Here is a 6750-nt window from a genome sequence, read left to right as displayed (position 1 = left end):
CGTATTGTTGCAATTCAAGAAGATTGGCAATGGATCTATTGAGACCAACAAGAAAGCGAGCATTTTTTTTTTCATCTGCTTCTTTGATATCGCATGCCATATGTAATCTTTCAAATTCTTTGATGTAGTGCTCGACACTCATAGTAGCTTGACGTAAAGCAGTGAGGCGCACAAATAACTCTTGGCGGTAGGTGTGAGGCACAAAGCGTTTGCGCATCTTGGTCTTTAGGGAGGACCAACAATCAATAGGAGGCTTTTCTTCTCTTGCACGCCTAGTGCGGGTAGACTCATACCAAATGGAGGCATACTTTGTGAGTTTAAGGATAGCATAGGAGAAGCAAGACCCATCACTAAGGTTTTGGTGCTCAAAGTGGCATTCAATCCTTTGTTCCCACTCCAAATATGCTTCGGGATCCAAGTCTCCATCAAAAGCAGGTAACTCGGCTAAGCGAAGGTCTTCGTCACGCCGAGGTTGATATGGGGGTGGGCGTGAAAAAGTATTGTCACGCTCGAGGTGGGTGACTTTTGTGGCGAGGGCCGCGTGTTGAGCCATGAGGGTTTCAAGCTTGTCGTTGATGGCCGAGAGCATGTCGAGCGGAGGATCGCCCATGGTGCGGGATCGTAGTCGAGGGCTCGCGATGATGCACGAGGATGCAGCGCGCAGATGTGCGAGGTGCGTGGGCGGGCGAAGCTGGCGCTAGAGGATGCGAGGGAAGGCGCTTGATAGGCGAGGCTTGGCGACGCAGCAGCAGACGAAGGTGATGCGAGGGTGTGTTATAGCAGCGACGGATATGGGGGGGTGAAGTAGCAGCAGCCACACCACTTGATGCGATTCTTAATGTAAGATTCACTTAGTTAGGGCTCTTTTATGTAGTTTAGTGGCTTTTGATTATGAAAGTTTGTATTTTTATGTATTTTTATTTAATAAGTAACTGGATATGGAGAACTCAGGCGTATTTCGGCTCACAGTTCAACTAGGGTTTTTGGATTCACTCCTGAAACAAGGTGGATTCTCTCCTGAAACAATAATTAACTCAAAATCACTCTAAATTATCATTATGGCCGAAAATCCTTTATATAGTACAAGATTTTCCTAAACCTACTTGAACTAGTAAAACAAATATACTTATTTATCTTTATCTTAAGGATCAAGATAAATAATTATCCTAAATTAAACATACTTCACACGCCTAATAAGACTCCTAGTTCGACTCTGATAAGGAATTAGACTCCTAAATATAATAGGATTCCTTTATTAACTTAAACACTGAAATTAAATTCCTAATTTACATAGAATCCTAACAGAACTAGAATTCTATATAATGACTACCATTTCCATATCAAGTGTCCATATTATTTTCGATGAAACTAACTCCCTGCAGGAACTAAGACATGAAAATGACTTTGAAATAGGACTGACTCGTTCTGAACAATCAGTGAACATTGATGAGGAACTAACACCTGCAGGAACCGACAAAAAGCGTATTCCTGAAGAAGAGATAGATGTTCCTGATCCTGTCATATAGGAGAAACAGGCAGCAAAAATTCATCCAGATAATGAAACGAATGAAGATCCTCAAGCTGGAGGAACAGAGACAAGGAGATATGAACCAAGACCATGGAAGCACCTAAAATCCCATCCCTTGGATTTAATCGTAAGTGATATTGAAAAGGGAACTCAAACGAGATCCCAACTGAAAAATTTATGTGCTTTCCAAGCCTTTTTTTCTATGACAGAACCTCGAGATCACAATGATGCCCTTCTGGAGTCTGACTGGATAAATGCCATGCAAGAGGAACTGAATGAGTTCTAGAGGAACAAGGTCTGGCATCTTGAGACCAAGCCTAAAAACCAAAAGGTGATTGGGCTGAAATGGGTCTTCAGGAACAAGCTGGACGAACATGGAACAGTCATAAGGAACAAAGCCAGACTCGTAGCCAAAGGGTATAATCAACAAGAAGGTATTGACGTCGATGAAACTTTTGCTCCTGTAGCTAGAATAGAAGCAATAAGAATTTTGATTGCATTTGCTGCATTCATGGGTTTTAGGTTGTACCAAATGGACGTCAAATGTGCCTTTTTAAATGGGTATTTAATTGAAGACGTCTATGTGGAACAACCTCCACTACTACAAAAAAGGGCAAAGATAACACCGTTAAATTAACTCTTATCTTAGCAACTGTTATGTAAAGTCTAAATTTAACATTTTGAGAGAAGAACTGTTATGTTAGATGGTATTTATAATATACTAGTTAACAATTATCTTAATGTGTGTTATCTTTGCCATAAAATTATTATGTGTTACTTTATTTAATTTATTTTTTCTAGAAATTATTGTGGTGCTTTATTATTAATAATAAAAATTCAGTTAAAATAATTATGTTCAAAAATAACCGTTTGATACTTGGCTAGAAATTAGGAACAAAATTCTTCACCCTCCTAAACCCTCTTTCTTTCAGCGATTCATTTTCATTTTCACACTCTCTCAAACTCTTGCTCTTTCTCTCACATCTCACTTCATCTCAGACCTGAGTTCTCCCTTTCTCTCTCATACAACCTCAGATCCAGTCACCTTCACTCCTCCCTCATACACGCTCACCGGCAGCGGCGCGCGCATTTAAAGACGATTGTGAAATCGGGACTCGGACCTCCTGCTGGCTGCTGTTGCCTAGTTGCTTCGTAATCGCCAACCTGCAGCCGCAACATTTTGGCTCGAAACGCGGTGGATGACGGTGGACGGACAACCTCCAAGAGCCGTGACTCGTGACTAGCAGACTTAGGTACATCTTAATTTGCTCAATTTTGTTGATTTCTTGTTTTACTTTACAGATTAGGGTTTATCAATTTCATGAGAATTGGAAAATAAATTGCAATATCACTTGTTAGGGGTGTTTATATATATCAGATTATATAATTTAGAATTGTTATAAATGTTAATTTTGTTGTTGTACTTTGATTTGGGTGTTATTGGTATTTGAAAATTGAATTGCAGCCAAACATTTTTCCGTTTTTTTCTCCTTTTCATTTCTGTTCATTGGTAGGCTTGGGCTAGATACAATGATTTAATAGAAAAATGCTTGTAAAATGATGAAATGACATTTTCATATGTCAGGGTTTTGAACGTAAGCTGAGAAATCCGTCGCTGGAAAATGGCCAACTCTTGGTTTTTTTCTGCCTTTTGTATGTGTGGTGATCGTTTATTTTGACATAAGCTAGCAACATTTGATAGTTAATGGATCGAAAAAAAAATTGGCTTCAACAATCAAATTGTATTTGGGGAATTCCGAGAATCGAACTCGGGACCTCTCGCACCAAAGCGAGAATCATACCACTAGACCAAATGCCCAACTGTTTGTTTGTTAGATCATATGGCCTTTTGTTTAGTGCATTCCTAAGTTGACTTTAATTCACCTTGTTTATCTAGGGCCTAAGGCTCATATGCCTTTGTTTTTCCCCTTTCTTCTTCTGTCTGTTTATGTAGTATCATTTATATTGATGCAAAAGTTTATGATCAGAAGCTGGTGGGAACTTTGGTGACAATGGTGCATATTCGTTAGTCAACCATATACTCATTTCGTGTTGCAGGCAAATTAACTTTGCCAATTCTTTCTCCTTTTCCTTTTTTTCATTGGTAGGCTTAGGCTAGATACAATGATTGAATAGGAAAATACTTGTAAAATGAAGAAATATATCAGTCAGTCTTGAATTTGACTTCTCTTGAACATAAAGAACCAGTGGGTGATGCTCTTGAGCAAAATATACTTGATCAAAAAAATGAAAAGTTTATGGAGGTGGAGGGTTGCAAACAGGGAGAGGATGCTCTGTCTGTGCGAGATATGGATGAGATTGAACAGCCGAATGACCGTGTTGCTCTGCCTGTAAGTGAGCAGCAGTCTGCAGACTTGCTGGATCAGCCTAATCAGCAGGATGACTGTGTTGCCCTGCCTGTAAGTGACCATCTTCGTGCAGACTTGACAGATGAACTTAATCAGCAGGATGACAGTGTGGTGGGCCCTTCTCTTGTTGAAGGAGGGCTTTGTGATGGAGTAGAGAGCAATGCATTGTCTGATGAGGGGAAAAGGGAAGAATCAGAATATGAAGAAGTTGATGAAGAGATGGAGGCAAATTGTTCCAATAGAGGCAATCTGGAAAATGTCCAAGTCTTCTGCCTTTTGAATGTGTGGTGATAGTTTGAAATGAGCTAGCAACTTTTCTTAGTCAATTTGGAAAAAAGGCTTCTACAGTCTATTTGTATTTGGGGCATTCCTAGAATTGAACTCGTGACCTCTTGCACCCAAAGCGAGAATCATACCACTACACTAACTGTTTGTTTGCCAGATCATATTGGCTGTTGTTTACTGCTACTAGATTGCTAAGTTGACTTTATTTCACCTTGTTTATCTAAGGCCTAAGGCTAATATGCTTTTCTTTTCTCCCACTCTTCTGTGATCTGTCTATTTATGTATTATCATTTATTTTGATCTGAAAGTTTAAACTGCTGGGAACCTCAGTGACGATGTTGCATTTTTGGTGACGATGTTGCATTTTCGTTAGTCAACCATACATTTATTTTGTGTTGCAGGTAATAAATTAAGTTTGCCTATTTTTTCTTCACAGTCTCCTCAAGTTTAGCCAAAATATTGTCACTTATATTTTTTGGAGTCTGTTGACCATATGCTACTGTTTTGAAATAGGACATTATAATCCAAAGCAATAGAACAATAGATTTAAAGTTGTCGGGCTTGGATATTTATAGGGACTTGCAACTGAGCATGAAGACCTAGCACACTTCTCTTTCATGAATTTAATAGATTGGAAGTATTACACTATTATTGGAAACAAGTGAACATATCTGGCCTGACAGTTAGATTTGTTTGCTACTAGTTCTTAGTCGGTGGAATCTCAAAATACTGTCTATGTAGCTACTGATTTGGTCTCTTAAGCATGCTATTCTTATTGAGTTATTTCTGTCTCTCACTGACGTTACCCCATATCTATTGTTTTGAAGGTGTTGATTGTATGTGGTGGATCCTATAGACGTGGAAAATCATCTTGCGGAGATATGGACATAGTAATTACACATCCTGATGGGCAGAGGTAAGGAGCTCTCTTATACAGTTGCATAACTTGTAGCATAGTTAATGTAAATCATCATTTGCACTTTGTAGGTAAATGGTTGTACTTTCCTTTTTCTTTTTTTAATCTTTTTTTTTTTGCAATCCTAATTTCTACCATCTTATTCTTTTCCATTTAGTAGCTAATGTTGAAGCCAAAAGAAAGAAATCCAAGAGACCTATAAGTTGAAAATACAAGAGGCTTTGAATATATGGCTAGTAGCTAATTGAAATTAAAATAGAGTCTGTCTAATTGTATGAATAAGACATTTGATGAACACTTGATTATTATTTTATATCTGAATGATCTTGCTACACCTATGATAAATTAATTTGTGCATGATTAATTATAAAGTTTAATTACTTTTCAAGTTTTTATATATGAATACTTATTTTGTAATTACTTCTATTGTAGTACTATCAAGGCATTGGTCCAACCTATTATGAGGAGAAAATTGATGAACTTATGGAGTTGTGGATTACATATGTCGGAGATTAACACGAAGCACAAATGATGAATGAGTTCTAACTTTCCGCCTAATTTTTTTTACCTTAATCCACTTTTGGACATACATTATATTTTTGGATTTGGATATTGATTCATTTGGATGTAGCTATATGATAGATTTGATCTTGTTTATGATTTATATTAATATTGATATGTATATAGTAGTTTTTTTTAGAAGTTTAGAATTATGAATATTAGTTGAATAATTTTGTAATATAAAGAATTTTGGAAGTTTGGAATATCATATTCAATTTATTGGTTGTAAGATTTGATGGGTTGAGTATTAATTATACAACAGATACATGTATGTACTATCCTGTAAAAGAAAGAAATTGTACTGTACAACATTGTTGTGATGTGTGCTGCAACGCCTACAGCTAATAATATATGTGTGAAATGGTAATTTTATTATTTTAAAAAAATATCATAGATAACAGTTATAGGTAATATATGTTATATATATTATAGAAAAACATAGCAGTTATTTAAAATAAGTGTTAAATTTTCCTTCTTTCACTTTGCCATATAATTAGCAAACATAACACTTATTTACAAAATGTGTAATCTAGTGGCATAACATGTTTTGTAAATGACTGTTATGTTTTTTCTGGCAAACATAACACTTTCATTAGGTGTTATGTTTACTTTACATTACATTGACTTGGATAACACCTTAAAACTGTTATGTAAGGCCTTATTTAACAGTTATCTTTGTCTTTTTTTGTAGTAGTGCTCCTGGATTTGAAAACCCTGAGCTTCCTAATCATGTCTATAAGCTAGATAAAGCTCTTTATGGGCTTAAGCAAGCTCCTAGATCATGGTATGAAAGACTCTCAAAATTCTTACTTTCTAATGATTTTATACGAGGCAAAGTTGATAGGACCCTGTTCCTAAGATCCAAAGGAACAGACATCCTAGTGGTTCAGATTTATGTAGATGATATAATTTTTGGTGCAACTAATGAATCTCTTTGTAAGGAATTAGCTGAGTTAATGTGTAGTGAATTTGAAATGAGCATGATGGGAGAATTAAACTTCTTTCTCGGCTTGCAAATCAAACAAACTGAAAGAGGAACAATGATTCATCAACAAAAATATGTAAAGGAGTTATTGAAAAAATATGGACTG

The 6750-nt window shown here is 36.6% G+C and overlaps 1 long non-coding RNA gene across 1 annotated transcript; it reads left to right on the top strand.

Moving 5' to 3' along the window:
* Positions 1 to 2436: 2436 nt before the first annotated feature.
* Positions 2437 to 5854, top strand: LOC125498325 (uncharacterized). The gene is made up of 3 exons (XR_007275243.2): positions 2437 to 2781; positions 5010 to 5098; positions 5531 to 5854. It is a non-coding gene; the product is annotated as an uncharacterized LOC125498325 (long non-coding RNA).
* Positions 5855 to 6750: the final 896 nt, after the last annotated feature.

The sequence above is a fragment of the Beta vulgaris genome, chromosome 6 (assembly GCF_026745355.1).
Source record: "Beta vulgaris subsp. vulgaris cultivar EL10 chromosome 6, EL10.2, whole genome shotgun sequence".
Taxonomy (NCBI): Eukaryota; Viridiplantae; Streptophyta; class Magnoliopsida; order Caryophyllales; family Amaranthaceae; genus Beta; species Beta vulgaris.
The sequence above is the reverse complement of the archived record's forward strand: the minus strand, read 5'-3'. Positions and strand labels throughout refer to the sequence as shown.